Raw genomic sequence first — 14,467 nt, 5'->3', positions numbered from 1 at the left:
GCCTATGTCTATTTATTCGTCTTTAAATATTGGACCTCTTGAGGAAACGGGAGTAGTGCTTCAACTTGCTAATCGATCTATTATTTACCCTGAAGGGTTGTTGGAAGATGTTTTGGTGCAGGTTGATGGATTAATTTTTCCAGCTGACTTCTTTGTTATCGACATGGAAGATGATGATCATTCCTCAGAGGCATCGGAAATCTTGTTAGGGAGACCATTCCTAACAACTGCTCAGACGAAGATAGATGTTCACAAAGGGACACTGACTATGGAATTCGATGGTAAAATAGTTCAATTTAATGTTTATGATGCCATGAAATTTCCTAACGAAGTGCATTCCATTTGTGGTATAGATGTTGTCGAACCAATAACACAACATGATTTTGAGTTCTATAGGGAAGATGAATTACATATGGTTGTTGAAAAAGGAATTGAAATCGAAAGTGTCAGGAAGCTGTAAGTACAGGAGCTTGAAGAGTTGAAGAATGAAGCTTACAAAAACCCGAGAATCAATAAGTTGAAGACCAAGAAATTTCATGATGATATGATTATCCATAAACAATTTCGAATATGACATAAGGTATTCTTACACCATTATCGATTGAGATTGTTTTCTAGAAAATTAAAGTCCAAATGGATAGGACCTTTCATGGTCATGAAGATTTACCCTCAATGTGCTGTGGAAATTAAGAGCTTGGAGAATGGGAAAGTGCAAAAAGTAAATGGCCATAGACTCGAGTCGTTTTACAAGAATATCCCAATTGGAGTCTCTAGAGAAGTTCAATATCTTGACCCAGGAGACTAGGCTTAGAGTTCAAGAGTGTCCAGCCAAAGACGTTAACTAGCGGCGCTATTGGGAGGCAGCCCAAGTTGGTCTTGCTCAAGACCCAAGTTATCCTTTATTTTTTGTTTTGTTTTTTTTCCAATAACTAACTTAACTGCCATCATCTTCTACAATGGAGTCATGAATCTAATTCTCAGGTGTTGAAGAAAGGAAAGAATGGAGAACTAGGCTTAAATGGTGAGATAAGGGGGTCAAATAGACCCTAAGGGAAGCCTGATGTGCTGAGAAATAAAAAGAGGGGGTGAATCACAATTTAACCATGATATTTATCCCTTTATTTTTTATTTTTACTATTCTCACTCTTTCACCTCATTTACTCAAAGAAAAAAAATTGAAGCCCTGACTCCATCTCTTCCACACTTCGACTCCCACCTTCACTACATTGCCGTCAAAACCACCACAAACAGAGGGATGGAACCTGTTTGATGCTGAAATTCCTAGGAATCGACGGCCAGACCTGCTATAGGCGAGTTCTCAACCGTTTCAGACCCATCTCACCAAGGTAGCGCCACCGTCAACTTCGACATCGACAACCTCCTTCTCCTCTGAAATCCTCCTCAAAACAGGGCAGTAAGCACACTTTTCTTTTTAATTCATTTTTCTCTTATCTGCTGCCCTTCTCCCCTGATTGTTTGAATTACACATTGAGGACAATGCAAGGAGAAAAGTGGGGAGGGATATTTGCTATAGAAGTGTTTGATTTCATGGTTAATTGGCTGATTGTGATGGTTAATTTGTTGAAAGGCTTCTGACTGTTTTGAAAATTTACTACTGCTGAAATTTCCTTATTTTACTGCTACAATTTTCTGGTTTTAATTTTATGAAATATGTGCTAAATTAGTGTGAGGTGTCCACCTCAAGTGAAAAAACCCAGAAAATATGCTCGAGTCTAGTGTGGGGTGTCCACCCTTTGTTTTGTCCCTAGAAATAACAATGCTAGCTCTCAGTTTTGCACTCGGTTGAAACTAGGTTGCCAACTTAGTATTGAAATCCCTAAGTCTTGTTTTGAGTAAAGCTGTCGATTTTAAAAGGTCAGGGTTGCACAATTGTCTTGAGCATGCATATGAACCACTTGACTAATTTCCCATTACATGATAGACGTTTTGAATGAAACAACACCAATTTCACCCAAATTTTTGGAAAGATTTTGAGCCTCATACAAGAACAAAACATTACACTTTGTTCTATATCTTTTCTGAGTGTTGTCCAATTCTAGTTTGAAATTCTAGAACTTGCCATGTTATACATTTCGAGACCACATTGATGTATTCGAGCATTAAAAATAATAAGGGCAATAGGTTTTCTTTTCTGTCATCCATTTCAAATAAACTTTGAACCCTTAGTCTTGCCCAAGACTAACAAGAAAATAACAGTACCAGCCCTTAGTTAGCCACTTTTGAGCCTTTTCCACGTTCTTGACCTACCCCTGTTCAAGTCCCTTGGCCAGGGACATGGTAGCCATCAGAGTCTGTACATTCTTTCATTTATCCTAGTGTTTAGTTGCTGCTTTGAGCAATCTCTTCAAATTGACCACAAGTTCATCAAAGTATGAGGATTTAGCATAAGTCCTTTAGTTATATATTGTTGTGCTTCCAAAGGTGTCTCAATGGATATTAGATTACAAAACAGTAACTCTTCTTTGTTAGTAGCAATTTTAGTGTAAAGAAAAAATAATGAAAAAAAACAAAAAACAAAAAACAAAAAAAGGAAAAAGAAGTAGAAAAGAAAAGAAGTTTTTCTGCTCAATGTTACATGAGCTTTGTAAATAAGTCAGTTTGATTTTCATTTTGGCCATTTCCACTTTCATCAATCATCCTTCTCTCTCCTTTCCTTTCCAAACCTTACCCCTAACCAATGTTACACCCTGTTTTAAGCCCCTTTGATTTATTGACTTGAGTTCATACTAATGGTGGAGGTTTGATATATTGGCAAGCTTATGGTAATTTCATTCTAGGTTGTGAATTGAGCGATTTCTTGAAAGAATTAATCATAGCCTAAACACTTGAGTGTAATGAGTGATTTCCGTGAGGGTGCTGTTGATTTTAATTCACACCTTATGTACATGGTCGAAAGCTTGTTTGCTGAGATTTTTTTAAGTGGTTACGTTGTATGTTCAAACATGAATAATGTCTTGGCTTTAAGAGTTGATGGCTGATAATCTTCACATTATGAGTGGGGATTGGGAAAGGTTGGTTAACAGGAAATCATAAGAGTAAAGAGTTGTTGACATGATCTGATATGCTTAGGGACAAGCATTGGGTAAGTGTGGGGTATTTGATAAGGGTCCAATTCAACGTTCAAATGTCCACTTTGGTGCTAGGTTATTTAATTAATTTGGTGTTATTTTGGATGTCATTGCTTGTTTTGGTATGATTTCCCTCCACAGGACTCAAATGATTAAAATGAGCGGAATTGGACTTAACTTGAAGAAACAATGGACTAGAAAGGAATTTTGAGCTGAATTAAAGGAGCTGAAACGAAAATGGAGTTAGTCTTGCCCAAGACTAAGGACCTCTGAATCTGCTGATGTTCAAATTGACCATGACCTTTTCCAACTCGAAAAAGAAGGCAGAAAATCAGGGATCTCAGATTATAGAAAAGATTATTGATTTAGATAAATATCAGTTGGTTACCTAACTTTTAGGAGAGGGTTTTCTCTATAAAAATATCAGAACTTACGCTTTGGGGGGGAAATAAGTTATTTTTAGGTTTTATTTTTCAGCAATCATTTGGTTCTTTTCTTGAAAGGAGATACAAATTGTTCTTCCATGGTTATTCGTAGCTAAACTTCTATATTCGGTTAAGAGTTAATTCAAAGGAGGTTTTTCTTCATTATCGTGAGACTGTTGTGCTTTAATTATTCTTATTAATCTACCGTTTATTTGTTCATTGTATTTAGGGATTTATTCTCAATTGATTATTCAATCTTCGAATGATAACTGCAGGTCGTTCTTTGAATTGGATTTTCATACGGCTGAATTGGTAAAGTTAGAGTTTTACCTAAATGAACCAATCATAGTAGCAATCGATAATATAAATTAAGTTAGTTTTGTATTTGAAAGAATAGATTCACATTTGACAACCTGAGATTGTCTTTCATGTGATATTAATACAAAGTAATTAGGTTTATTTGAGTCGAATGAACAAGTAATTTTGTTTCTAAATCGTCGACGCTGAGTGTCGGTTGGCTAAGGTCGGGTTCTTCTAATTCATCAGGCTGTCAATAGATTAAATCTTGACCACTAAGGCAGGATTATTTAATGATTAGGAACTGGTTATTTGTCGTGCTTGACTAGTTTAATATTAAGGAAGAATACTCCAAACCGATCCGGTATGTGTATAAGATTTATTTGCCTATGATCGATACTAAGTGAATTACGTACCTACGAACCCCCCTTGATCGGATTTCTCCAAACATTGTTTACAAAATCATATTTACTCTATTTTATTTAATTCGTAGTTCTCTTTGCAATTGGTTAAATCTTACAAATCAAAACCCCCTGTTTATTTACTTTGTTTATTTATCAAGTCATAATTGTTTTGAGTCAGTAATATTCCTTTGGGTTCGACCTTTACTTACTCTTGTGCAATCCTATTATTAAGAGTTGTGAAGTATAATTATCTTTGGTGGATTCGACACCCATCAATCCGCCATAAAACATGAAGGATCGGGCTGAGAATACTCCCTCAAGGGAAGGACCTGAAAGGAGAAAAGACAAGATAAGATCCGCCTCCTTCGCATATATGGCGTATAACTGGAAATACGGTGTCATACCATGGGTCCATTCCGAGATCCGCCTAGGAGAAGAATATGGGATCCGCCCCACATGGCGATCCGCCCTTATAGAAAACTGAGCAGGTATACGACGAAGCTCACTATCATTAAACTAGCATTAATGATACCTTAAAGACTGTAAAAGCTCAGAGGTTATAATCAGAGTTAAAATACATTAAAAAGGTATTACTCTGCATTAAAAGACGTCAAAGGCAAGTTATTACGATTATCACTTAAACCTATATAAATATCCCAGCGGTACGATGTTAAAAGGTACACTTACACACTTTCCAAAAACACTTCTTGTGATTATAGTTTATTCTTTCAAGAACATTACTGATTTTAGCATCGGAGTGCCCCCGGTCGAACACAACGGTGCCTCACAGGGACGCTATACGGTGTTGATAAATCTACGGAATATCAAATAGAAAAGGTATAACCTAACTTATTTAACATATGAACAAGTATAAAAGGGTATAAAACAAAAATTACCCGAAGGGATGTGGAATGATACGATAATATTGAATTCAGCCTAATTTGCTAATCAATTGATAACCTAATCTAAGTCGCTTTTGCCTAAGATGATTAACCCTACTTATCATTCTATGGTTCCTAGTGCGTGATTCCCTTGTAAGGCCGAAACTAGCTATAAGGCTCAGTAATTTGAGCTTAATCTTCCGCAGGGTCGTCAATCCTACAGGCTCTGACTAGGTCAAATTTAGCCGCAATATGTGCCAACTATATATTTGGACATATTAATGAGTTAAACCAATTAAGCAAAGCACGAGACAAAGATTAAATCATACAAACAATTGAACAAACAAGAAAATTTAATATTAAAGATGGAGAAATTGTCATGAAGTTACAATGAGCCTAGGATTCATAGATTGGATCAAGAGGTAAACAAGATGTAAAACAGTAAGAAAATCCCTTTCAGGGAACTTGTCTACCACTGTAAGCGTCTTCCTAGGACTTAAGGATGGAACCTTGAATAATCCTCGGGGAGTGGAGCTTGAGTGTTGTTCAATGGAGGATGAAGGAGATGGAGTGGATTCTTCAAGGGGGAAGGCTAGGGTTTTTACACAATTGAAAGATATCTAATTTACATTAACAAAGTTCTATTTATAGTTGCGGTTTAAGTCCCAAATCTAATCGAATTTGTTTCATGTTGCAGATGGAGGAGTTAGGGTCGAGTTGTGGCATCGTGGGGCCGAGAATCAGTCAAAAGACTGATTCCCGAGGTCTAGCTCACCGAGCTGGGCGAGCCAGCTCACCAAGCTGGCCTCTAAGGGCCAGCTCAGTGCGAGCTTGGTACTAGTTCGCCAAGTTGGCCTAAAATGGCCAGTTTTAGCAAGCGATAAATGCCCAAACGCTCCGAGTGACTGACGGAGGTCCCCGATACGTGATTTTTGCCCGAACTTGTTCCTGTTTTGACCTGCACACGCACGTAAACTCCAAATGACATTAGTTCAGAGGCTAAATTGACCCACAAATCGCTTGATTTGAGTAAAAACTTCGTTTGGTGTGACTTTTGGTGGATCATTTAGACATAATAAATAATTGAAAGTTAAGATACATGCTAATTTGGCAGTATTTGCCCAAAAACAATCAGAAAACGACCTCAAACTACAAAAGTAAATAAAACATATGCAAAATCTAATTAATAAGCACACATGCATAAAAATGCAGGAATTGCTCGCTTATTGAAGGAAAACTCAACTAAACCATCCTAAAAACTGTACCTAAAGATAGGGTTTTTTTACCCCTATCAGATTTCCATGTTGGATATGCACTTATTTGAGCATGATTGATAGACTCTAGATTTTCCTCTTTAACTAAAGTGAGCTTTTCTTGAAGGCTTGATTAGCCACTTGTGAAGCACTATTGGTCGCTTTTTTCACTTTGAAGTCATTACTTGATTGTGTTGGACTTTAGTCTCATTCGAATTTTGAAGGATCTTCTTCTAAGATGGCTTTGGATGGCTCCATCTTCATTCCTTAATGCTAGACTTTGCCCCTGAACTTTTCTAGCATCTTCTTGTTGGTCCCTTGTTATGTGAGAATTAGTTCCAGGGGGGTTTAATAGAACTATTTAGTGTTAAAAAAAATTAGCCAAGTTAAAATACTTCTCACGGTTCAATAGCACGGTTCAGAGGATAAATGTTAAAGGTTCAGAGACAACTTTTCTTGATGAACAACTAAGATTGATTCTGTCCTTAGTTCGAAAGATAATGCCTCAAAAAGGCTTCAGAACTTATCACAGTTTAAATACAACTCTGACTAATTTATGTTTCTGAAATAAAATCAAGCAATAAGGAGTAAGAGTTAGAGAAAGTGATACTTAGTAGTTTTATCCTGGTTCAGCCTCCTGCCTACATCCAGTCCCCGGAATTCCTCTTCCAAGCTTTAATCCACTACTAAGCTCTTTATGGTAAAGCATAAACCCTTACAATAGCTATTGAGTTATTACAGAGTACCTTCGTCTATAATCCTACACTCAAAACTATCTAACTCTGTTTGCTAAATACCGAACAAACAGAGCTTCCGAACTATACTTAAATAATAGATAATTTTGTTCTAATCTAAAAACACAATGAAAGATCTAGAGAATTGATTACATAGAAGAATAAAGACGTTTGTGTAAATGTTCTTGCTTTGCTTTGCTTGGAACTTCAAGAAATGATTCACTCAGAATTTGTGCGTTGAAGATCAAGTTCCAAAGTTGCAAATGAGGGGCCTTTTATAGTTGACACTTGAAGGCTGGGGTCATTTCAAATTTTGAAATAACCGTTGGGAGGGAAATGCTCTTTTGTCACTTTCACTCCTCAGAATTTAGTGTCAACAGCCAATGGTATTCTATCTTTTATCGTTGATTTGTCTGTTGCGCTGTGCTTCAAGCTTGGTCGGAAGCAGACTAATTGTCTAACCAAATCAGGTAAAGTTCTCAGGTTGACCAAGAGACAAGCTGTTTGTTGCTTCTGAAACTTTCCTTTTTATAATGAGGCTTTGTCAGTTGCGCAGAGTCAACCCTTGATATTGTCTAGCGGGGCTTGATCTTTATCTTCCAAATTCATTCTTATCTTTGAGACATATAAACATGCTTCTAGATCCTTCTGCCTGTTAGGCTGGAAGCTTGATCCAACACCATTTGGCTTATAGGCTTTGATTTAAAGGCTTAAGGCTTTTTTCTTATTTCGTTGAACTTACTTATAATTCATCAACACACTTCAACAAACACATTAGTATGAATAAATCAATATTTAGATTTAATGTGTTATTAATTATGGAGATATAAATTTCATTTAATATTTTTGTTATAATAAAAATTAATGTGGAAATTGTGTTTAAATACTTCTTTGTAGTCTTGCATTATCACATCACGGATTTGGACCCTGTTGTTGCTCATGGAATAGGGTCAATTGTCATTTATGGGTCGGTTGACCTTTCATGCTTCAATCTAAATGGTGTACCCATATAACTGTGTCCCTTTTGGAATTGGAGGTGACCTTCTCACTAAAATTTTGGTGCTTGACACTAGCATAATTATGGGCTTGTTATCCGCTTCTTTTCTTCTTCTTTATTGAACTCTGTCAATTGTTGCTCGACCTTCCTTGTGTGCAAGTAGGTTAGAACTATTTGCTTGATGAATCCATGTCTGAATTATCATTGTAGGGCTAAGGAAACACTTCTCATGATTTATTTTGTTTATTCACTCCATTAATTTTCTCTCTTCAATGGTTAAGTTCAGAGTAATAAGTATATTTTTTTTGGACTTTCGTCCATTCCATGATAACAATGGAAGTGTGTTCAAATGAGTGAATGTCAAATGTTGATATATGGTGCGGATGAGAATGTACAAAATTATCAATATCGCACAAAAACAGAGTTTTATTGAAATTAAAAGAGTAATTCATGATGTTATTGGACAAAAACAAAGATAAAAGATAGACTAAAAATGCAATCCTCAATTCTCATGCTGCTTCAAGGAGCTTTAGGTGCCTCTGGTTCATTATCATCCTCAATTCAAACATGGAATAAAATCAGTTTCGGGTTAAAGGGCATTTTGGTCATTTTTAAAAAAATATTAAATTGATTAGAACTTATAAACTAGGTTGTAGATATAATGACTATATTGTTGTGTTAGATTAATAGGATTTATCTAAGTCCTATATGATCGAGTCAGACATCGTAGTATAATCAGAAAGATGGGATGCAATGTCCCGCGGTTAACGTTTATTTGTTTTACAGGTTTAATAGTTTCATTAGGATTAGATTTGATGTATATGGCTATCTCTGCCATTTGATTGAAATTTAATTTATTTTATATTTCCGTATTTATTTATTTATTTCCTGCGGTAAAAATGATGTAAACGGAAATTGATTTAGATTATAAATGTATTCTAACAAAAGACAATTCTACAAATTTATTAATCAAACCCTTGGACCGTTTTAATTAGACCTGGGCATGGGCCGGGCTCGGGCCGGGCCTGTCGGGCTTTTGATAAAGTCTGGCGAGCCCAAGCCCAGCCCAGCCCGCAAGAAATTTAATCGGGCTCGGACTCGGGCTGGGTTCGGGCCGAAGATATGAATCCCAAGCTCGTCCGTCCAAGCCCATCTATATATTAAAAAATATATTATAACTTATATTTATATATTATAATTTATATAAAAATGTATATATTATAATTCATATAAATATATATATATATTATAAGTTAAACAGCAATTTTTTTTTTCTGCAGCAAAGTTTTTCTTGAAAAAATTATTTATATTTATGTTTATAAAAATATATTATAATTTATATAAATATATATTATATATATATATATATATATATATATATATAGTATATCGGGCCGGGCCTAACAGTATTTCTATGTGTCCAAGTCCGGCTAAATGGGCCTGGGCCGGGCGGGCGGGCTCGCCGGCCCATGCCCAGGTCTAGTTTTAATTCACGAACCCAACTTTGAAGAGATGACATAGTGTGAGCCCGTATGTCATCTAATATATGTTCCTGGACATTAATACCAGGTGACGACTCTTAATATAATAAATTAGTTCAAACACATGATAAAAAACAGATTAATAAATAATAAGACATACACCGGAAGGGACACACCATGTGTCGTCCTTAAAAATACTAAGTGACGGTGTAATGTCGAACACAGAACCCCTTTTGCTGAAACCAAAAGGATAATCGAGTTCCGTGAGCGCTCACAATACTATTCGGCTCCATAATCTCCCGATCACTTGCCTTGACAAAAAAGGCTGCTTCTGAAGCACCTTAACAAGCAGCCATTGACTTAGCTATCCTGGGGTACTCGAGATGAGGCCCGAAAGGATAACGAGCCATCTAGAGCTGCAAAAAAAGAACTAGGTTAGGATATATATAAAACTATAAAAACATCACTTAAAACAAGAAAAAACTACTCACGTTTAGGGGTGAGCAAAACCGAACCAAAAACTGAAAACCGAACTACAAAAATCAAACAAAAACGTAATTCAATTTGGTTCGGTTATTTTTTAGCTATTTCAATTTTCGATTCGGTTCTGTTTGGTTCGATCTAAAACTGAAAAAACCGAACCAATGTAACTTTTTAATTTTAGGGTTTTAATCCTTTATGTCCCTGATCATCTAAGATGTGTAATTATTTCTATTGCTTATGATTTTTTTATTCTCTTATACTTCTCTGATTATGATTTTACTCTTATCCCTTTTATAGATTTGTAGGATGTAATTTAGAAAATATTTCTCTCATTTTGGTGATTATTAGTGTACTTCTTTTTTAATAAAATGGGGTTGCTTGTATTTGTGTGAATTATAGCTTTCACTAGCTTACTGTGAGATGATTTGGAGTTCATAGAATGATATGCTGCCTAAATCATTATGTTATTAGTCTTTGGAAATTAGCAAATGGTGCTTATTAAATGTTTCATTTTTATTTAAATGGATTCTGGTATGGAATGGTTTTCTTAGGCGATTAAATTTCTTAAAATTCCAGTATTATTTGTTTTCTGATCCCATATATTTTTGCAAAAAGTACAAAAATAAACATTGTGGTTACATATGTTTTCAATCGTAATTTATGTGGTTTAAAATTTTTTCAAAATGGTACAAGTACTTCAATCCGTTAACAAACATAGGCATTTCTATCTAACGGTGTTAAAAATGATTTGGTGGCAGTCAAAATGAAAAGGGTTGAGGGATAATTTTGTCTTTTTCTAATTTATTATATTCTTAAAATTTTAAACCTTACCAGTAGATAATTGACACCTTATCTTTCCTCTTTCTCCCACATCTCTCCAAACTGGTTTTCACCTTCTACTTTGTTACTCTAATGGCAGAAGCCAATTTGAGAAAAAAATGAACAAGCTCACAACTTCCCAAGGAATGTTAAGAAGGATGATGACGATGATGAGAACTAGGATAATTTGATCATTTTCAATTGTTGACTGGAATAGATGAGATCAATTCCTGGCTATCTCCAATGTCACTTAAACAAGGAGGCATACCCACTCCATAAGTAAGCCATAATTTTTGAGAACTCGTCTAGACTTCGAATTACTGTACCATCAAAAGAGACAGAGATTTGATTGCTGAAGTCAAAAGATAAAGCAATGTAAATAAAATCACCAAATCACAGAATCACCTTTCTCACGGTACAAGATCTTTCCAGCTTTAGTAAATATAATTTCTGGGAAGTTTGAGACTTTTTGAGCAAATACCCAGGGTCGTTTCCAGTATTTTGGAGGCTCTAGAGGCACATTGTGTACTTTTTTTTCATACGTAAATTTAATACTATTTTAAAAATAATAAAACAAATATATTATTAACTACAAAGTTAAGAAATTATTATTTTTCTTGCTTTTGTAAATGTAAAATCGAGTTTTGTTTTATATATGTAAAATCAATTTTCTTCTCACCAGTAATGAGAGAAGCAAGTAAACGATAAAGTATTAATTCCTGAAAATTAATTTTGGACGACTGGACTCGAACTTAATCACAAGATTCTATGGAAAGAAAGAGAATAATTTATCTTGGTGATTAAATATTGGTTGAGTCGCGTCTTTATTATGAATTACAGGCTTAAATCACTATTTGGACATCAATTGATCCAAGGAATCTTACATTTGGCGCTTGATCTATCCAAAATTTTATTATTTGGCCACTGAACTATCCCAACTGTTGAAATTTCATCCAATTTGCATGGAAACTTAATAGAATTATTGACATATAATGATATTTTGACAACTAGACTTGATAAATTTTAGTTTAGAGATTTGTTTTCTTGTTTTTTTATAGTAATTTGTTTTCTTGTTTTAATCTCATTAATTATTTGGGTAAATGAACTTTACAACGCATAACATGTCAAGTCCATATATCAAAATATCATCACATATCATAAGGAAACGATTTTATCAAGACTTCATCAAAATTAAGTGGAATTTCATCAATTTGAATAGTTTATGGTCCAAATGTGACCAAATAATAAATTAATGGTCAAATATTAAAATTTTAAATAAATCAGAGTATAAATAACATTTTACATCAAATGACAAATTGTAATTCATAAGTGCATTTCGTCTTGTAATTTATAAAAAATAAAAAAAATTTAAAAATCACAACAATAACAAAATAATAGTTTATACATTATTTCCAAATATGAAAAAAATTTAGGAAAAATACAGTAAAACCTCGATAAATACATATCCTAGGGACCGGAAAAAATATTCATTAAGCCAGAATATTTGTTTATCGATAAATGAATAAATTATTCATTTATCGATAAATCAATATTTATTATTTTATAGATAATTTATCCAGTCAATAATGAACAATGATGATAGTTGCGTTGTCGCAAATGTATCGTCAAAAGAGGTCTTTCAAGCAATGATCACTTTAAACAACTACTTGCTACAACATGAGCAAAATATATCAGAAGTTGTGTTTACACTAGAAAAAGTTAAGGTGGACCCTTCAGGATTTAAATATTTTTATTACTTAATGCATTTAGCGATGTTATTACTTTAGTCCATTGGCCAAAGTCGGGACCGAAAGAATTTATTATATAAACGAGGTTATTACTTTATCGAACATTCATTTATCGAGGTTTAACTGTATGTACAGATGTTGTCAAAAGAAAGAAAGAAAAAATAAGAGAAAATGTGAACGAAAAATACTGATAAAAGGAATCCTCAAAATTGAATGAAATTTCATCAATTTAAATAGTTTATGGTCTAAATGTGACCAAATAATAAATTAGTGGCTAAATATTAAAATTTTAAATAAATCAGAGTCTAAATAATATTTTACACCAAATTACAAACTTACAAACACCTCCAATATACCTTTACCATTCAGCCTGGCACCATTTTTTGTTATAAATCTAAGTCTACCTACCTTTTAACCACAGAAATCTTAATAATTATCAAATTTGAAACAAATTCCGATCGGAGGTCCCAGTAAATCGGAAGCCCTAGGCGGCCGCTTATGTAGTCTCAGCCGGCCCTGTAGATACCAAATCAGTTTCAACCACAACATCAATTGCCACACACTGTGACACAACAAAAGAATGTAAGAGACAAGAACTCCATAAAAAGGAACGGAATGGAGTACAAATAAGAATATAATGGCTCTACTTACTCTCGGTGAATGTAGCTCGCAGTTCCATATATGATGTGCACATCCTTCTCCAATCCGTCTCGAATTCTTTGGTTTTCCGGTGGTCTGTTTAGAATACAATGTTTAGGTGGAAGATTTAAGGAATTGTACTACAGATGCATCATAAATTGAAATAGAATCAACCTTTTTATAGCGATTATGTATTAGGATGATCAAAGGACTGATGTCTTTGAACACAGTTTCCTCCTATTCTACAGAAGTTACGTCTTTGATCGGAATAATGTAATTATCATTTTTCCATACTATTTCATTTTCACTATGGTAGTTCTCATCATCGTCATCATCCTTCTTAACATTCTTTGTGAAGTTGTGAGCTTGTTTTATTTTTTCTCAAATTTGCCTCTGCCATTAACAAGGTCGAAGATGAAGACTAATTTGGGAGAGATGTGAGAGAAAAGGGAAAGATGAGGTGTCAGTTGTCTATTGGATAAAATTTAAAATTTTAAAAATATAATAATAATATATATGAAAGGGTAAAATTACCCCTCAAACCTTTTGACTTTGACTACCACCTCAGCATTTTTAACACCTTTAGATAGAAATGTCTATGTTTGCTAATGGATTGAAGTACATGGTACTATTTTGACAAATTTTAAACCACATGGATTGCGATTAAAAACATGTGTAACTACAAGGTTTATTTTTGTACTTTTCCCTATATTTTTTTGTTGGACTAATTTAGTATTTGTTATTTCTTTTTATCTTGTATGATCCAGTTAAAAATCTCATATTATAACTATAATTACCTTCAAATAAAACATTTAGTATTTTCTAGTGTATTCTATAGTTGAGAAATTACAAGAAACAAAGTGAAACGGAAGAAACAGATTACAATATTCATGTTCGGTTTTGATATGAACCGAACCAAATCGAATTGGTTCGGTTCGGTTTGGACCAAACTGAAGTGAAATTTGGTTCGGTTCAGTTTATAAAAAAATTATGTTGTTCAGTTCACTTCAGTTTTTGGACCTAATCGGACCATACTCACCCCTACTCATGTTATAGGTGCTGAGCCTGGTATACTTGGCCAGTCCTTCAGGAGGAATAACTACCTCTTCAGGAATCTACTTCGTCCAATCAGGTATAGGGCCAGACACACTCCCTCCACTTTGAGGAAGGGAAGCTACAAACAAAGGATCAAGGGAAACTTTGGGGCATGCATTAGA

At 34.5% G+C, this 14,467-nt stretch overlaps 1 pseudogene; it reads right to left on the bottom strand.

Annotated features, from left to right (window-relative positions):
- Window positions 1–11,060: 11,060 nt before the first annotated feature.
- Window positions 11,061–13,650, bottom strand: LOC136229765 (thioredoxin-like fold domain-containing protein MRL7L, chloroplastic; annotated as a pseudogene).
- Window positions 13,651–14,467: the final 817 nt, after the last annotated feature.

This window comes from Euphorbia lathyris, chromosome 5 (genome assembly GCF_963576675.1).
Source record: "Euphorbia lathyris chromosome 5, ddEupLath1.1, whole genome shotgun sequence".
Lineage (NCBI taxonomy): Eukaryota > Viridiplantae > Streptophyta > Magnoliopsida > Malpighiales > Euphorbiaceae > Euphorbia > Euphorbia lathyris.
This window is presented reverse-complemented; position numbering and strand designations above follow the sequence as displayed.